This window comes from Scomber japonicus, chromosome 5 (assembly GCF_027409825.1).
Source record: "Scomber japonicus isolate fScoJap1 chromosome 5, fScoJap1.pri, whole genome shotgun sequence".
NCBI classification, from domain to species: domain Eukaryota; kingdom Metazoa; phylum Chordata; class Actinopteri; order Scombriformes; family Scombridae; genus Scomber; species Scomber japonicus.
Window position 1 is genome coordinate 2,127,816 of NC_070582.1, and position 20,630 is coordinate 2,148,445.

General features: G+C 40.2%; 1 protein-coding gene across 1 annotated transcript in view; it reads right to left on the reverse strand.

The window, feature by feature from the left end:
- Positions 1-20,630, reverse strand: part of ptprz1a (protein tyrosine phosphatase receptor type Z1a) — a 116,677-nt gene that overhangs the window by 38,951 nt on the left and 57,096 nt on the right. The window lies entirely within an intron of this gene.

A 20,630-nucleotide genomic window follows, 5' to 3' on the forward strand; every position in this document is an offset into this window, starting at 1 on the left:
TTCATAAGAAGTATACCCGCAATCCCGCGCTGAAATTCAGGCCCTGTACAGTAAAGTACTAGTACCTCAAACCGCACTACAGTAAAGTACTAGTACCTCTAACTGTACTACAGTAAAGTACAAGTACCTCTAACTGTACTACAGTATAGTACTAGTACCTCAAACTGTACTACAGTATAGTACTAGTACCTCAAACTGTACTACAGCAGGGCCTGAAAGTGCTTGCCCTTGTGGGAATGTCTGGGTCTCTTTAAAATTAAAACCTGAAGAGTTCGGTTTAGTGCTTTGAGATAACTTTGCCGTGATTTGGCGCTATACAAATAAAGATTGATTGATTGATGTAGAGAAAAAAGTTTGATGGTAAAGTCGAATACATTGAATGTCATAATAAATAAATACATATTGAACTGTTAACTAATTCCTGGGTGAAGAGTGACCATTGTGCATATTTTACATACAGACTGTATATAAAAAATGGACGTAACATCCGTGACGTCACCCATTGGTTTGTGGACTGCTGCTCGGAAGCCAATAGTTTCTAATCTAGGCAGCGCCATCTTGAAAATTTCAGGTGCATGCTGGGAAAAATAAAAACATGGATTCTACTTATATGGGCATGAGGCAGAGTCATGGACGGATGTATGGGTGGGACCAACGGCGGAGCGGGGAGGTTGCTATGGTTGCGAGGGCTAGATCTCGAGGACATTGGTCAATCAACCTGTCAATCAGGACGTAGCCCCGCCCTAATGCATACCCTGCTTTATCGTCACATATAAAATCAGGGAGGCCAAAATGTCCCAAATGAACATCATACTGCATTGAAGAAGGCTTTAAACTAGCGATTGAGACCATAAACACATTTTGAAAACGTTTACTGAGGTTAGAAATCAAGTGAGAAGTTGGTGAATTCTCCATTGACTTGTATAGAGACGGTCGCCCCCTGGTGGCCTTTTGATAGAATGCAGTTCTAAGTTACTTCCTGGTTGGCCTCATTTCAGAGGACAGGAACTACCCGCCTGATTTTACACCATGTAAAGAGCAAGAGGGTCTGGCTGCAGACCTCTCGCGTGAGGCCTCTCCCTGTGCAGGCTCTCGTCTCAGGTCTACCTCCAGCGTGAGGCCCGGAAATAAAAAAAATTTCCACGCCTCCAGTGAGAATCCGACATTTTGACCAACCACCAAAGCCTGCAAAAACAGAAAGGCGGGACTCCGACAGTTTTACATCGACCAACCACCAAAGCCTGCAAAAACAGAAAGGCGGGACTCCGACAGTTTTACATCGCTTACGAGCTACAGCTGTGACAGTAAAAAAAAAATTTCCACGCCTCCAGTGAGAATCCGACATTTTGACCAACCACCAAAGCCTGCAAAAACAGAAAGGCGGGACTCCGACAGTTTTACATCGCTTACGGGCTACAGCTGTGACAGTAAGTGAAACTTTCAAAAATGAAGGTGCACGTAACTACCTAATTAAGTTTGTTAGTGACCTGTGTTAAGTACAGTAAGGAATAATTGGTGAGGACGTTGTTGTGGATAATTAAACCCTGATATAATTAATGGAAAACCGCGGGAAGGGGTTTATTTGTAATGCCTTAAATAATTAATTTGAGATATAGCTAAATGTTGAACAAAATACGAGTTTTATAGGTTATAGAGTTTTATAGGCTAGTTTCTATAGTTTTATAGGCTAAATTGCATTCAGCATAGATGCTGAATGCAATTTAGCTTTCAGATCTGTAAGTCCGCTTTTCCCGGTTTTGCTGACCCTCCTCCTGGTCGTGTGCATTATATCTAAGCGTTGATAAATCAATTGGTACCTCGGTTGATTATCCTATAGGTGTTACAATATTTGCATTTGTGTAGTGTTACCTGTCATAAACCAGGTATTACTTAAGTACAGTAAGGAATAATTGGTGAGGACGTTGTTGTGGATAATTAAACCCTGATATAATTAATGGAAACCGCGGGAAGGGGTTTATTTGTAATGGGTTAAATAATTAATTTGAGATATAGCTAAATGTTGAACAAAATACGAGTTTTATAGGTTATAGAGTTTTATAGGCTAGTTTCTATAGTTTTATAGGCTAAATTGCATTCAGCATAGATGCTGAATGCAATTTAGCTTTCAGATCTGCAAGTCCGCTTTTCCCGGTTTTGCTGACCCTCCTCCTGGTCGTGTGCATTATATCTAAGCGTTGATAAATCAATTGGTACCTCGGTTGATTATCCTATAGGTGTTACAATATTTGCATTTGTGTAGTGTTACCTGTCATAAACCAGGTATTACTTATTACGAGGCGCGTTTGTGCTGTGGTGTTAGTGACACTTTTTTGCAAAGTACAAGCCTATGTAACATCACAATTAGTCCGAAGCAGTTTAACTTGCTTCACACGGTATACATTTTTACCAACTGAAATAAAATATTGAACATAATATCACTTTTTTGTGTTATGTAGATGCATCACTCCATTTTTCCATCAAGTGAGGGCTATAAAGTGGAGCGCTGCACAGTTTGTTGCAAGCTTTTTCATTGCCCCTTTTGCCCAAAATATAAACCCAGTCAAAGAGGAAGGCTCCAGAAACACCTGGATGTACATTTCAAAAACGCCATCACATTCAAAGGTATGTGTATGTGAATGTGTCTGTGTTTTCATGTGCTCATATATCTTTTTAATCATTGGCAAATTTAACCTTTTGTTGACTTCCTCCTAGACCAAAAGATCTGCAAATGCAGTTTAAACTGCAGAAATACCGCACATTTCCATTGTCCCATTTGTGACAAAACCATCATAAGAAGAGCGGACATGGAGAAACATCTGGAGACCTGTCAAATTTTGGACACATCTGCTGCACTCGACCCCCCCCTCCTTCCACCATCCACTCTTCCACAAGATGTTCCCTGTGCCCCACCTGCCACCTCCTCCGCTGCCCAGCCTAACACCTCCTCCGCTGCCCAGCCTACCACCTCCTCCGCTGACCAGCCTAACACCTCCTCCGCTGACCAGCCTAACACCTCCTCCGCTGCCCAGCCTACCCTCTCCTCCGCTGCCCAGCCTAACACCTCCTCCGCTGACCAGCCTAACACCTCCTCCGCTGACCAGCCTAACACCTCCTCCGCTGCCCAGCCTACCACCTCCTCCGCTGACCAGCCTAACACCTCCTCCGCTGACCAGCCTAACACCTCCTCCGCTGCCCAGCCTACCCTCTCCTCCGCTGCCCAGCCTAACACCTCCTCCGCTGCCCAGCCTACCACCTCCTCCGCTGACCAGCCTAACACCTCCTCCGCTGACCAGCCTAACACCTCCTCCGCTGCCCTGCCTACCACCTCCTCCGCTGCCCAGCCTACCCAGCACACTACAAGCTATAAGAAGGCACAATGTTCTCATTGCGGCCTAATCTGCCTTGCAAAGAATTTGAACAATCACATTCACAGGAAACACAGAAAAAAAAAAACCTGTGACAGTGTGTTGAGGGCTATCTGTGTGGATGCAACAAATGGGATATCTGCTGTACAAAAAGCATCCCATGGATTTTCAGTGCCTATTCATGTGCAAAAAAAAACCTGGGGCCACCTGCATAAGGTGCAGTGTGAACTTGAAGAATGCAGGCAGTATCACTTAATGGCACTGAGGAGTGGGTTAACTTTTAGCCAGTGTGAGCACATCCGCTCACTGGAATATTGCAGAGAAATAGCCACAGAGGAATGGCTTAAGGAGGAGACACTGGAGGAAATGGTTAACTTGAAATTCTTTGGTGAGGCAAAAAAGGCAACCTGCAAGAAAAGGCAACAACAGGCACAGAAGGAGCATGTCCCTCTCTGTGTAGAGGTTTCATTTCAAAAAAATCCTACTCAGTACTGTTTGTCTGTACACGAGCCAGCTTTACACCACTACAGTCAGCTTGGGAGGGTGATGGTGACATACAACTCCACAGCTCACACCTGGCATTGTCCTTGTGCCAAACCAAGAACATCCTGTGTCCACAAAAACATTGGCAAGTGGCATCTATTTCAGAAAACACCAGAAATATTCAGAACAGAGACTGTAGCAAGTACACCTCAGCTACAACAAAATAGTCTCTATCCGCCATCTGCAGACATCTTGGAGCAACTTGTTCACTACATTAACAAACATAAACGGCTTCCAGACACCTTGCCAGATGACATTATTAAACCAAAACCATCAGCAAGTTACATTACAGAGTTGCATCCATCTGAGACAACTTGCACCATCTGTCCTGGGTCTGTGCATCTTGAAAAATCAACTTTAATTTCCAAAAATGCACGGATAATCACTATGAATGGTGTAATTGAACGTAAGTATTTTTAAAATGTGATTGTAACATTGTCAATTACTCAAAATCTTGTAACACCACATGTTTTCACAAAATATAAAATTGTTTAAAAATGTGTTGTTTTTTCTTTCTTTAACAGATGTATCAACCTATTTCCGGCGATGCCCACAGTGCCACATGGTGTACCGTTATCAGGAATGGATTGACAGCCTTCACAATTTTGATGATCATGTCATATTGAACCTGGAACTGTGTCTATATTTGAGGCTGAATTTACAGGTCAGTACAATTTAACTTTCATGATAATGTTTATTGGTACATGTTTATTCCTCTGAAATAACCCTGCCTGTAATTTTCTGAAATGTATTTTTCTCTTTAAGAACAATGTTTCAGTCTCCAAGGTAATCGAATCACTGGAAGGCCTAAGGAAAGTAACATTTCCATCCAAACATACAATCCTCCATGCATACCTCCACTTCGAGGCATTGACAAACCACAATTACTCTTATTCCTGTGTCTGCTGTGGCCACCATCCTCCAGTGGTTGTGATGGACCTCCATAAGAAAGGGGTGTTTAACTTGCCCGGTAAGTCACAAAGTTGTGCGTGCATGCATGTGTGCATGTGTGCATGTGTTTGTGCATGTATTACAGACAGTAAATTACAGCTGTTTCTTTCAGTGAGTGACATAGAAGAAGTCTCCGAGAACTTCACTGGGGAGGTCAATATTGAGGAGTTCTGGGATTCTGTGCAGCTTGAGATGATTTCCCGTGCCTTTTTCCCAAGTATTTACACAAGTTCTTTCTTTGTTATCACCTTTATTTAATAAATAATTGAACTGTAACATACTATTAATTACATGTTTGGTGCCTTTTCCATAGGCCATGCAAAGAACAACTTTGCTGTCCATCCTAGTTTTGAGCACTGGGCCCCATGGATTGGGAAGAATACACGCAAGTCTGACACTGTGTTAAACACAGAATTTGAAAAAGTTTCCTCTTCAAAGTCCTCATCTGAAGCTGAGCTGAGCATGGTTTCAGAGGACCGTCTGATGGATGAGCTCATGAAGCAGAAGGTACATATATTGTTATTAAATTTTTGTTGCAGCGTGTAACAAAATTTGAATTGATTTCACATTTTCTTTATTTCAAAAGGTTTCTACAGTGCGCAAGCTGTGTAAGGCCTGCAATTTGGACTCAAAGGGATCAAGGAATGACCTCATCAACAGACTAAGAGACGAGATGAAAACCAGACATACATATGACAAAATCTTCCAAAAAATCTGGGGAGCTTCAGGTATGGGTCAAACATTGTTCTTAAAAACAATCTGAAATGTGTTATTAACATTAACTAAAGAGACTTTCAACTTACTTTTATAGGGGGCTGGTCTGTGATTCTCTGCCCTCATGGTGTTATATACAGTGTAAAGTTTAACCTGAGGGCAGAATCGCCAAGAGATTTTGCTGATCTCCTTCTCTCCTGGAAGCACCTGCCAAATGTTTCTGTTTATGATTTTGCTCGTGGTTTGGCAACTCATGTCAACCTCCGTGTCCCAACCACACTACCTATCAAGCCACATGAAGGGAGACTAGCTGAAACAACCGACGAAAATGTCACAGCTGCTCACCAGGGAAAACTCAGAATCCCTCTTCCCTGGTTGACTGAAAAGTTAAAAAATCCTGATGTTGATGGGCATCCTTGCACTGGGTCTTCAGACCATTATGTCCTTTATGACAAATTTCATGAGGCCAACACCAAGGATCCAAAGGAGGTTTTAAGGAGGATCAACCTGGTCCCAGAACTCCAGGGTTCCCTGAATAGCCAGGTGGCTGAGCAGCTATTTTCAACTCTAAGGAAAAACAATTACTTCCTCAATAACATGGCACCTTCGACGCACATTTTTACAATGAGAAACCTGGTACATCATCGAAACACAAAAACAAACAAAAATATTCTGAAAAACCTGCTCAAGAGAGGAGGAGATTCAGAGTCTCTGCATGACATCGCTCTAAGTGAAAATGGACAAGCAGTGTTAGGTAAATATGAAATATGGGATTTTTAATGTTATACTTGAAATGTGAAATATAATGCTTGTACTAAACCATGTCTTTTCTAAAGCCTTGGGAATCCTACCATCAAAGAACTCTGCACAGCATCAACATCTGCCATCACCAGTTGGAGCCCCTTTGCAGCCACAAGGTCTTCACGCTGACACACACAAAGGTATGTAGCAGCTTCTCAAATCCACATTAATTTATTTAGCCTTTTTTTAAAACTTGGATTTTCCTGTAAAGATGGTGACACATGTGGACCACACTGTGAAAACATCACTAAATGTGAGAACATACAACCAAGCCGGTCGTCATGGACATTACACATGCATTCCTCCCAACAGCAACTGGTATGTATTTAAGAAAGCGTTGTGATTCTTATATTGAAATCTTGACACCTGTGAAAGTACTGGGCTACATTTTATGGTGTTTATGAAATATTTAATATGGTGCAATCTTTTTTATATATATTTTTTTCTATCATTAGCTTGACTATGTCCTGGATACTGAAAGGCCAGAGACACAACTAATTGTGAAGACAAAAAAGAGTTGCCTAACGCGTGGTGACTTCTGGACTCTTGGCTTGAATCAGGAGATGGAATCAACCGTGAGTTAATATTAAATGGATCTTATAAGTGAACCAATTATGTTGTGAGAACGGGTAATACTGGACCAAAAATGCAGACAGCATGCAGGACGTAATACCAATGATTTATTAAATGAGAAGTAATGGGATGGAGGGGAGAGGGAGTCAGGGGATGGAGCCGCACGTCGTGAGGATGATGGCAGAGAGAATGAGGCTGAATCCGAGGCAGGGTGAAAAGGAATGGGCAGGTGGAGAATGGCTGGCAGAGGTACTCAGGAGCAGGTCCACTGAGGAGAGAGGGAGAGGGGAGGGACAAACAGAGGGACAAGAAAAAACAAAAACAGGAGGTGCAGAGCGAGGACGTGACATATGTATGTCAATAATGCTGCCAAGTAATTATTATATTGATTTTTTTTTTTTTTTGCAGATTGGAAATGCCTGTTTTGAGCTTATAGAAAGAATTGCTCAATCAAAGGTATAAAGTTTGATCTCAGAATATGTTTGTATCCATTTTATATACTGTTTTACATGTTTACATTTGCAATATATTCTGCAGGGGAAGTGCATTTTTGTGGCTGATTTGTATGTCGTACCGACATGGCGACAGCCAACAGCAGCCAACCCACTCTCAGGTTTACCTGTAAGTATACTGGATTCAATTAATAATATATTTTTATGTTGATTTATTTTATCTTTTAAATGTTTCTTTGATATTAGGGAGACATTCACATAAGGGACTCCATTGTTATCCCTGTGTGGAAAATTGGACATTTCATGTTGTGTGTAAGTACAGTTGCATTTTTTTCTTTATTGCTGTCACTTTTATAACTTAACCACACACTCCCTTTCCTGTGGTGGAGGCAACCACACTTCCTGAATCATTGCTGTCCAAATCCTTTCTTGTCCTCACATCTTTTTTACATTCACTAAGCACACACTAAAAAATAAAAAATAAAAAAGGTGTGCTGCATTAGTGTTGTGCTGTTGTGTTTCTGTTGTCTGTGTTGTATTAACCTCTCCCCCTACGATGAAATGATATCTCATTAACAATAGGTTTTGAAGCCAGTCCAGAGAGAGATTCTCTTTCTTGATTCCAAATGTGCACATGCACAATTTGGGTTTGGTGATCAGGAAATGAGAGCACTGCTGAGGTCACTAACAAAAACATATTCTTTTGTTCTGAATGGTGTTCATGTTCCTATGCTGTTCGGAAAAGGTTTGTTTTAGGGCTGAGCAGTATGGATAAATGGTCAAAACTAGGGATGCAACGGTAGAGTTTTCCCACAGTTCTGTCTAAGCCAATATTGCATGAAAAAATAATTAAAAGCACAAATATAGTCAAACAAAAAACCGTAATATCAAAATTTAACACTTCTATCATCACATATCATTTCCTTCCATAAAAAAAATATGCAGTATCCAATCAAGTTAAATTGCCTTTGTCTATTGCACCTAACGGGCTTTCAATGATTTGATATATTAAATCATCATATATATAAATGTTGTTGCATCCCTAGTCAAAACCCACCATTACAGCATCCAAAACCCCACAAGATGTGAGTATTGATATATTGCCCAGCTCTACATTGTTTTCTCATTGGATCATGTTCTGATCTGTGAAAGTCTTTTTATGGTATCACCTAAATATAATTGCAATTTGGCACATCGGGTACTTCTTTTAAATTAAACTTTCGTGGATGATAACATTACATTAATAATATATGTCATAAAATTGTGCCATAAAAAGCCTTCTACATGTGTTCGACTGCATGTAAAGGTTTGTTCCTGACCTAAATTACTTACACGCAGTATGGTTTACATGTAACCTAACCATGATCTGGACAAGTATGTGATGCTATGTTAATGTCTTTTAACTTTTAGAAACCTTTCTCAATCGATATTTCCTGGAGTGTGGCACGAGACCACTGGTTTGGAAATACAGGTAACAGCATATACCACATGTAATCTCCATTTAACACCATTTAAAATCATCGACTGACTTCTATTCTGTCATCATAGGGTTTTCCAAGACAGCCATATGGACACGACTGTGGGATCTTCATGTTGATGGTAGGAGATGTTAGTATTTAGCTTATTTAATTCTATGTGCTTTAAAGCTATTGATATGGAATTGTTTTTTTTCCATAGTATGCCCTCTACTCTGTCCTGGATGCCCCTTATGATTTCACCGTGGTAAGTTGACTTGCATATTCAAAGTAAACTGTAAACATCTACTCTGTCCAACTGTGCTAAAAAATTCTTTTCAGGTGGACATGCCAGCTTTGCGAAAGTGGTGGTGTGTTATGCTCCTGGAGAATTTTGAACTTGGAAGGTAAGAGCACAAAAATTTGACTTTTAATTTTGTTGAAAATATTAACAGCACATTTATGAGCATATTTGTTTTTCTTTTTATTTGAGCTATGGCAAAATGTTTGCCCACTGGACAGACATTTCAAAGGGTGTGCTGCAAGATGAGGTGCCACCAGTGTATCATTTAAAGAAACGGAAGATGGATGACATCACTGAGGTCAGTGATTTCTCACCCATTGGAAGAAGGGCTCATGTTATACCAGTCGAAGTATTAGAGAAAGCTGGAATTAATAATGTTGGGTGTGCATATTCTTTATCAGTATTTTGATGCATCAACATGTTGTCCTTACAATGCCAGCCATGGTCATTGCATTATTTTGAATATTGAATTAAAAGATTTGTGTGTTCCTCACCCTCACCCCCCACCCCACCTTCACCTCCCACCCCACACACCTTTTAGACAGAGGAGCAGCCACAACCTGTTGCAAAGCGTCAGCAATCTTGCACTGAAAGAGCTGTCGAAATGCCAGTGGATGTGGTATGCATGATTCTCTGTTTTAAACTAAGTTATTCTTTGCAAAAGTTCTATTTGAAGTCTAATTTTTCTAATTTATATGCACTGTTATTTCCATGAGAATAACAGAGTGTGTACAGCAGTTTTTCTATAGCAAGACTACCTTTTTTCTCTTTTTTTTCTATCTTTTTCATAGGATGAAGTGGGGGCCAGGATACTTCATCACTGCAAAAAGGCCGCAGAGTGGGTTGAAACAAACCAACATTTGTTTTCGGCAAAGGTGGAGTTTCCCTGTGTCCTCACTATGGGAGAGGAAGAAGTGGAAGAGGTTGTGCGGCAGTACAGAAGGCTTTGGGATGAAGAAGAACGTTGCCAGCTTGATGACCAGGAGACAGAAGACATCCTTGACCATTTCAAATTTAAATTTGAAAATGTGGAAGACATGTGGGTCTTTTGTGAGGAGATTATTGAGAAAAGAGGATACACAACATACACTGAAGCTGAAGTGAAGGAGTAGGCTAATAAGGATGGGTTGTATTTAATAAAAGGCTTTTTTCCTTTTTTAAATGTTTTATACTTTTATCTGTTTTCCTTATTGCTTTAATTATATTATATATTTATATAGTATATTGATATTAATTATTATATATTTATTTATTTGCTTTTATTATACAATGAAGATCACAGGTGAGTTATTGCATTTCAATAGAATGCAGTTTTATCTATTCCTCTCCTCCCTAAATGTTGACAATTTTGTATTTAAGCATAGTTAACCTAATTGGCCTCAATAGTCTTACGATCATAATGTCATTGAAGACAAAAGTCGAATCATTTAATGCAATAGAAATTTTAAAAAAATAAATAAGGCATTTACCTTATATAAATGTGATTGTCTTATATAACTCTGAACAAATGTACATAGATTGATGTGTTCATGTAGTACTCTTCAGAGGGACTCCAGGTAGACAGGCGCAGGATAAAGACACAACAGATACCACATGTATCTGTTGTGTCTTTATCCTGTGCCATCTGAATACATGTCTTTCTTAGGTTAAAGGTTTGGTTTTTCTTAGGTTAAAAGTTTATAAATTGGAGTTTACCCCATTAGGACTAATATGTTGCTGGTGTAATCATGGTAAATGCCACAAATAAAGGATTGACAACATCAAAAGTGTTACATATATTTAAGAAACTAATAGCTTTTCACGTTACAAAATTGGTTAATTAAATATAAAGGCACGAAGTTTTGTCTTACAAAATCGATAACTATTTTATTTTGAAGTTTGTTGCGCGCACTTCCGGTCCCAACCGACCTCACGCTGGAGGTGGTTTTATTTTTAAGTTTGTTGCGCGCACTTCCGGTCATAAACGGCCTCACGCTGGAGGTAGGCCTGAGACGAGAGCCTGCACAGGGAGAGGCCTCACGCGAGAGGTCTGCAGCCAGACCCCTCTCGTAAAGAGACACTTGGCTGTTGTGATTCTAGAACGTTCTGCGATTCTAGAACGTTCTGTGATTCTAGAACGTTCTGTGGTTCTAGAACGTTCGTCTTTAAACCAGAAAAATCCTGTTGATCAGCTGACTTCAGATCACCCTAAAATGTGTTTGAGACAAGGTACGAAATAAATAAAGACATATTTGAAAAGAGCTTTAACTCAGCTTTCACAAATTGTATATCTATATATATGTGTAGATTTATTAAAATAACATTTACACAAACATGGTATGCTTGTATGTTTCTTTTATTCATTTTAAAACATGTCTATATGTTTACATTCTCTATATTTTATGCTAACTATAGTGTTACGTTACTGTAAGTGCAAACCAACAGCCTGCAAACTGTCATATTTTTATCAGATTAGTATACAGGTGCCTAGCAACGGTTGCTATGAAACGTTCTGGAAGAGTCAATTCCTTTGATATATGAGGTCATAAGGACAATGATGTCACACTTTGACATCACTTTGATCCTTTGATCTAGTCCAAGATCAAATCAACAGCCTGCAAACTGTCATATTTTTATCGGATTACTATATAGGTGCCTAGCAACGGTTGCTATGAAACGTTCTGGAAGAGTCCATTCCTTTGTGTATGATGTCATAAGGACGATGATGTCACACTCTGACTTCACTTTGATCCTTTAATCTAGTCCAAGATCAAAGCCTTGATATTAACAGAGTATTGAAATAGGACTGCCCGTCCACATGAAGTCAACCTATTTTCACAGACCAGTACGTGAAGACAAAGCCGAGCAACGTTCTCAAAACTCAAAGCAAATCAATCCTACTACCAAGGAATCAAACCATACTATACAAATAGCCATGAACACACAAATCATGATGCACTCTGGAGTAGAGAAAGTTTGCAGGGCGATCACGTCCTTCTTTGAAAAGCTCACTGAACAACAGTGGGACCTGATTAAATTAGGTACACCCAACACTGCAACAAAGATTTTGATTGCAGAAATGCTCGCTGAACTATTGTCAGCAATGTCAACAACCTTTCTAACAATTATGGAGAACACTGACAAACAAGAAAATATTGTCCTGGACAAACAAATTATGTTAATTTTCCAGCAGGCTCTGGGGGTTCCTGACAGCCCCAGTTCGGAAAAGCTTGCTACGCTCATGGCGAAGGAAGTGATGGAAAACATGAGCAAAGAAAAGGGCACAAATGAAGCAGCACGTCAAACTCCACCTCGCAGACTAAATCACATGATTCATCATGTGAGTGAACTGTTCAAAGACTTCCTGAACAAAGGAAAAAATTTATTTACCATACACCGCAAAACCAGAGCAGTTCATGATGAGTGGGAAGAGATTATGGCTAACATAGACAATTATTTGTTAGGCCCAACAAAAAAATCAGACAGCTTGGAGAAAGTTGTCCAAGCTGCTCTTAAAAGCCAAACAATGGACGTGTTGGAACCTCTTTTAGACGAGGTGAACCAGCAGGAGTTCGACCTCATTCAGTCCTCTCTTAAAATAGAAGTCGTCGGTTCGTATGTGGCTGGACTTATACAGCAACAAGTCACTAATATTAACATATCAGAAAGAGAGGAGACAAGGAGTATAAACTTAAATAGAGTCAAAGAAAAGATCAGGGAGTTCCTGACAGAGACCGTAGCCAGGTCTGCCATGCACAGAATCTTGGCCCAGATGAGGGCCAAATACCAAAAGGACCAGCCCTTATCCAAGGCAGACACCCAGGAGCTCATTGTAGACATTGAGACGGTCCTAGAAAATTCACTTATGAGCGGCAGTGAGATTTCAAGAACACTGTCCGCAACAAAAGAGGAGAAGATGACATTCTCCCAAGAATTAAACAACCTGATCTACGGTCACGTAAACAACAAGTCGTCGTCATCAAAGCCCATGTCAATACAAGAAGAGGAAAGCATGAAGACGGATATATGCAGTAGGGTGCGAGCCTTCCTCGGACTTATCAGATGGTGGAACAAGATTCAAGGTGATAAAGACACCAATGAGATAATGACAGCTATTGTGAGCGACGAGACCACAAAAAAATATTTATGTGGAATCACTCTGGAGGACGTCCCGATAAGGAGTGAAGAGGACACAAAAAATAAGACACAAGAAAAGAGTGATGAGAGGATGAGGAGTGGGGAGAAGGAACGGGAGGAGCGGGCATGTAGGGAGAGGGAACGGGAGGAGAGGGAACGGGAGGAGAGGGAAAGTAAGGAGAGGGAACGGGAGGAGAGGGAACGGGAGGAGAGGGAACGAGAGGAGAGGGAACAAGAGGAGAGGAAAAGTAAGGAGAGGGAACGAGAGGAGCGGAAAAGCAAGGAGAGGGAACAAGAGGAGCAGAAAAGCAAGGAGAGGGAACGTAAGGAGAGGGAACGGGAGGAGCGGGAACGGGAGGAGCGGAAAAGGGAGGAAAGGGAACGGGAGGAGAGGGAACAAGAGGAGAGGGAACAAGAGGAGAGGGAACGAGAGGAGCGGAAAAGCAAGGAGAGGGAACAAGAGGAGAGGGAACGAGAGGAGCGGAAAAGCAAGGAGAGGGAACGGGAGGAGAGGGAACAGGAGGAGAAGGTGTTGAGTGAGGATCGGGAAAGGGAGGGGCGGCCATTAAGTGGGGATCGGGTTAGTGGGGAGGGTTCAAAAAGGAGCGAGCGGCAAGACTTCGACAAATTAAAATATAAGATGTCGCTAAGGATCATCATAGAGAAGCTTATGAGTCGCGTAATCAGAGACTCAAAGGTACCGAACCTCGATTGGAACCAGGATACGGTTGACGGAGTCTTCAAGTTTATTTGGGCCGAGTTCGAACAAGACGACTTTACAATAACCACAGAACATCTGCAAACTGTGGATAAGTTAATTTATCGGAAACTTAAAAGAATCTGGGGTAAAGCTTCAAACATGCTAGTATTGTTCAGGATGGAAGATCGGACCATCCAGAAATGCGTCGCCGCGTCGATCACGCATCATCTTCTACCGAAGAGGAGGAGCGTGGTCAGACGCGTCCTCGCCAACGTTGGACAAGTTCTGGGCTTCAGGAAGTAGTTTTAGTTTAGAGTTGATTTTATTTAGTTTAGTAATGTTAAGTTTCCTTTGATTTTATTTATAATGTTAAATTTCCTTTGATTTTATTCATAATGTTAAGTTTCCTTTGATTTTATTTAGTAATGTTAAGTTTCCTTTGATTTTATTCATAATGTTAAGTTTCCTTTGATTTTATTTAGTAATGTTAAGTTTCCTTTGATTTTATTTATAATGTTAAGTTTCCTTTGATTGTTTAGTTTTTAGTTCAGTAATGTGTGTTTATTTGTGTTGTAATGTGATGTAGATATGTGTGTGTGTGTGTGTGTGTGTGTGTGTGTGTGTGTGATGTGATGTGTGTGTGTGTGTGTGTGTGTGTGTGTGTGTGAGTGTGTGTGAAATAAATGAATAAATAAATAAATAAAAATATAAATATAAGCTGTAATTGTGTCATGAAGTTATTGCAAACCAGAGTTTTAAGGACACCAACCTAAAGTATGCAAAGAAGAACTTGAACCTTTCCATCAGAGGAAGGACTTGGATTGAAGTATTGTTTTGGTTGTCAGCAAAAATATATTAATCTTTAACTGTCGTTGGAGTTTATTATATTTTACCTTGACAAAATATCACAAAACGGAACAGTTTTACATGTTTCATAAAATAAAAAAATATGTAATTATATATCTGTAACTCAGTGTTGTAATGTCATGTTGTCCAGGACGACCTCTCTTTAAAATGAAACCCTGTGTCTCATTGATTATCATCATTACATGTAGGCCTATAAATAAAATACATAATAAATATATGACAATAGAATAGAAATAATATTCATAAGAAGTATACCCGCAATCCCGCGCTGAAATTCAGGCCCTGTACAGTAAAGTACTAGTACCTCAAACTGTACTATAGTAAAGTACTAGTACTTCAAGTACCTCTAACTGTACTACAGTAAAGTACTAGTACCTCAAACTGTACTATAGTAAAGTACTAGTACTTCAAGTACCTCTAACTGTACTACAGTAAAGTACAGGTACCTCAAACCGCACTACAGTAAAGTACAAGTACCTCTAACTGTATTATAATAAAGTACTAGTACCTTTAACAGTACTACAGTAAAGTAGTAGTACCTCAAACTGTACTACAGTTAAGTAAAAGTACCTCAAACTGTACTACAGTAAAGTACTAGTACCTCTAACTGTAGTAAAGTAAAGTACTAGTACCTCAAACTGTACTGCAGTAAAGTGCAAGTACCTCAAACTGTACTACAGTAAAGTACAAGTACCTCAAACTGTACTACAGTAAAGTACTAGTACCTCAAACTGTATAACAGTTAAGTACAAGTACCTCTAACTGTAGTACAGTAAAGTACAAGTACCTCTAACTGTACTACAGTAAAGTACAAGTACCTCAAACTGTACTACAGTAAAGAACAAGTACCTCAAACTGTACTACAGTAAAGTACAAGTACCTCTAACTGTACTACAGTAAAGTACTAGTACCTCTAACTGTACTACAGTAAAGTACAAGTACCTCAGCAGGGCCTGAAATTTATATTTAAAATAGGGATTTTTTTCTTGCCACTGTTGCTAAGTGCTTGCCCTTGTGGGAATGTCTGGGTCTCTTTAAAATTAAAAAGTGAAGAGTTCGTTTTAGTGCCTTGAGATAACTTTGCCGTGATTTGGCGCTATACAAATAAAGATTGATTGATTGATGTAGAGAAAAAAGTTTGATGGTAAAGTCGAATACATTGAATGTCATAATAAATAAATACATATTGAACTGTTAACTAATTCCTGGGTGAAGAGTGACCATTGTGCATATTTTACACACAGACTGTAAATAACAAATGGACGTAACATCCGTGACGTCACCCATTGGTTTGTGGACTGCTGCTCGGAAGCCAATAGTTTCTAATCTAGGCAGCGCCATCTTGAAAATTTCAGGTGCATGCTGGGAAAAATAAAAACACGGATTCTACTTATATGGGCATGAGGCGGGGCCATGGGCGGAGCGGGGAGGTTGCTATGGTTACGAGGGCTGGATCTCGAGGACATTGGTCAATCAACCTGTCAATCAGGACGTAGCCACGCCCTAATGCATACCCTGCTTTATCGTCACATATAAAATCAGGGAGGCCAAAATGTCCCAAGTGAACATCATACTGCATTGAAGAAGGCTTTAAACTAGCGATTGAGACCATAAACACATTTTGAAAACGTTTACTGAGGTTAGAAATCAAGTGAGAAGTTGGTGAATTCTCCATTGACTTGTATAGAGACGGCCGCCCCCTGGTGGTCTTTTGATAGAATGCAGCTCTAAGTTACTTCCTGGTTGGTCTCATTTCAGAGGACAGGAACTCCCCGCCTGATTTTACACCATGTAAAGAGACACTTGGCTGTTGCGATTCTAGAACGTTCTGTGATTCTAGAACGTTCTGCGGTTCTAGAACGTTCTGCGATTCTAGAACGTTCTGCGATTCTAGAACGTTCTGTGATTCTAGAACGTTCTGTGGTTCTAGAACGTTCTGTGATTCTAGAACGTTCGTCTTTAAACCAGAAAAATCCTGTTGATCAGCTGACTTCAGATCACCCTAAAATTTGTTTGAGACAAGGTATGAAATAAATAAAGACATATTTGAAAAGAGCTTTAACTCAGCTTTCACAAATTGTATATCTATATATATGTGTAGATTTATTAAAATAACATTTACACAAACATGGTATGCTTGTATGTTTCTTTTATTCATTTTAAAACATGTCTATATGTTTACATTCTCTACATTTTATGCTAACTACAGTGTTACGTTACTGTAAGTGCAAACCAACAGCTTGCAAACTGTCATATTTTTATCAGATTAGTATACAGGTGCCTAGCAACGGTTGCTATGAAACGTTCTGGAAGAGTCAATTCCTTTGATATATGAGGTCATAAGGACGATGATGTCACACTTTGACTTCACTTTGATCCTTTAATTTAGTCCAAGATCAAATCAACAGCCTGCAAACTGTCATATTTTTATCGGATTACTATAAAGGTGCCTAGCAACGGTTGCTATGAAACGTTCTGGAAGAGTCCATTCCTTTGTGTATGATGTCATAAGGACGATGATGTCACACTCTGACTTCACTTTGATCCTTTAATCTAGTCCAAGATCAAAGCCTTGACATTAACAGAGTATTGAAATAGGACTACCAGTCCACATGAAGTCAACCTATTTTCACAAACCAGTACGTGAAGACAAAGCCGAGCAACGTTCTCAAAACTCAAAGCAAATCAATCCTACTACCAAGGAATCAAACCATACTATACAAATAGCCATGAACACACAAATCATGATGCACTCTGGAGTAGAGAAAGTTTGCAGGGCGATCACGTCCTTCTTTGAAAAGCTCACTGAACAACAGTGGGACCTGATTAAATTAGGTACACCCAACACTGCAACAAAGATTTTGATTGCAGAAATGCTCGCTGAACTATTGTCAGCAATGTCAACAACCTTTCTAACAATTATGGAGAACACTGACAAACAAGAAAATATTGTCCTGGACAAACAAATTATGTTAATTTTCCAGCAGGCTCTGGGGGTTCCTGACAGCCCCAGTTCGGAAAAGCTTGCTACGCTCATGGCGAAGGAAGTGATGGAGAGCATGAGCAAAGAAAAGGGCACAAATGAAGCAGCACATCAAACTCCACCTCGCAGACTAAATCACATGATTCATCATGTGAGTGAACTGTTCAAAGACTTCCTGAACAAAGGAAAAAATTTATTTACCATACACCGCAAAACCAGAGCAGTTCATGATGAGTGGGAAGAGATTATGGCTAACATAGACAATTATTTGTTAGGCCCAACAAAAAAATCAGACAGCTTGGAGAAAGTTGTCCAAGCTGCTCTTAAAAGCCAAACAATGGACGTGTTGGAACCTCTTTTAGACGAGGTGAACCAGCAGGAGTTCGACCTCATTCAGTCCTCTCTTAAAATAGAAGTCGTCGGTTCGTATGTGGCTGGACTTATACAGCAACAAGTCACTAATATTAACAGATCAGAAAGAGAGGAGACAAGGAGTATAAACTTAAATAGAGTCAAAGAAAAGATCAGGGAGTTCCTGACAGAGACCGTAGCCAGGTCTGCCATGCACAGAATCTTGGCCCAGATGAGGGCCAAATACCAAAAGGACCAGCCCTTATCCAAGGCAGACACCCAGGAGCTCATTGTAGACATTGAGACGGTCCTAGAAAATTCACTTATGAGCGGCAGTGAGATTTCAAGAACACTGTCCGCAACAAAAGAGGAGAAGATGACATTCTCCCAAGAATTAAACAACCTGATCTACGGTCACGTAAACAACAAGTCGTCGTCATCAAAGCCCATGTCAATACAAGAAGAGGAAAGCATGAAGACGGATATATGCAGTAGGGTGCGAGCCTTCCTCGGACTTATCAGATGGTGGAACAAGATTCAAGGTGATAAAGACACCAGTGAGATAATGACTGCTATTGTGAGCGACGAGACCACAAAAAAATATTTATGTGGAATCACTCTGGAGGACGTCCCGATAAGGAGTGAAGAGGACACAAAAAATAAGACACAAGAAAAGAGTGATGAGAGGATGAGGAGTGGGGAGAAGGAACGGGAGGAGCGGGAACGGGAGGAGAGGGAACAAGAGGAAAGGAAAAGTAAGGAGAGGGAACGGAAGGAGCAGAGAAGTAAGGAGAGGGAACGGGAGGAGAGGGAACGGGAGGAGAGGGAACAAGAGGAAAGGAAAAGTAAGGAGAGGGAACGGGAGGAGCAGAGAAGTAAGGAGAGGGAACGAGAGGAGCAGAGAAGTAAGGAGAGGGAACGTAAGGAGAGGGAACAAGAGGAGCGGAAAAGGGAAGAAAGGGAACGGGAGGAGAGGGAACAAGAGGAGAGGGAACAAGAGGAGCGGAAAAGCAAGGAGAGGGAACGAGAGGAGCGGAAAAGCAAGGAGAGGGAACAAGAGGAGCGGAAAAGTCAGGAGATGGAACGGGAGGAGCGGAAAAGCAAGGAGAGGGAACGAGAGGAGAGGGAACGAGAGGAGAGGGAACGGGAGGAGAAGGTGTTGAGTGAGGATCGGGAAAGGGAGGGGCGGCCATTAAGTGGGGATCGGGTTAGTGGGGAGGGTTCAAAAAGGAGCGAGCGGCAAGACTTCGACAAATTAAAATATAAGATGTCGCTAAGGATCATCATAGAGAAGCTGATGAGTCGCGTAATCAGAGACTCAAAGGTACCGAACCTCGATTGGAACCAGGATATGGTTGACGGAGTCTTCAAGTTTATTTGGGCCAAATTCGAACAAGACGACTTTATAATAACCACAGAACATCTGCAAACTGTGGATAAATTAATTTATCGGAAACTTAAAAGAATCTGGGGTAAAGCTTCAAACATGCTAGTATTGTTCAGGATGGAGGATCGGACCATCCAGAAATGTGTCGCCGCGTCGATCACGCATCATCTTCTACCGAAGAGGAGGAACGTGGTCAGACGCGTCCTCGCCAACGTTGGACAAGTTCTGTGCTTCAGGAAGTAGTTTTAGTTTAGAGTTGATTTTATTTAGTTTAGTAATGTTAAGTTCCTTTGATTTTATTTATAATGTTAAGTTTCCTTTGATTTTATTTCTAATGTTAAGTTTCCTTTGATTTTATTTATAATGTTAAGTTTCCTTTGATTTCATCCATAATGTTAAGTTCCTTTGATTTTATTTATAATGTTAAGTTCCTTTGATTTTATTTATAATGTTAAGTTTCCTTTGATTTTATTTAGTAATGTTAAGTTTCCTTTGATTTTATTTATAATGTTAAGTTTCCTTTGATTGTTTAGTTTTTATTTTCGTAATGTGTGTTTATTTGTGTTGTAATGTGATGTAGATAGGTGTGTGTGTGTGTGTGTGTGTGTGAGTGTGTGTGTGTGTGTGTGTGTGTGTGTGTGTGTGTGTGTGTGTGTGTGTGTGTGTGTGTGTGTGTGTGTGAGAGAGAGAGAGAGAGAGAGAGAGAGTGTGTGTGAAATAAATAAATAAATAAATATAAATATAAATATAAGCTGTAATTGTGTCATGAAGTTATTGCAAACCAGAGTTTTAAGGACACCATCCTAAAGTATGCAAAGAAGAACTTGAACCTTTCCATCAGAGGAAGGACTTGGATTGAAGTATTGTTTTAGTTGTCAGCAAAAATATATTAATCTTTAACTGTCGTTGGAGTTTATTATATTTTACCTTGACAAAATATCACAAAACGGAACAGTTTTACATGTTTCATAAAATAAAAAAATATGTAATTATATATCTGTAACTCAGTGTTGTAATGTCATGTTGTCCAGGACCGACCTCTCTTTAAAATGAAACCCTGTGTCTCTTT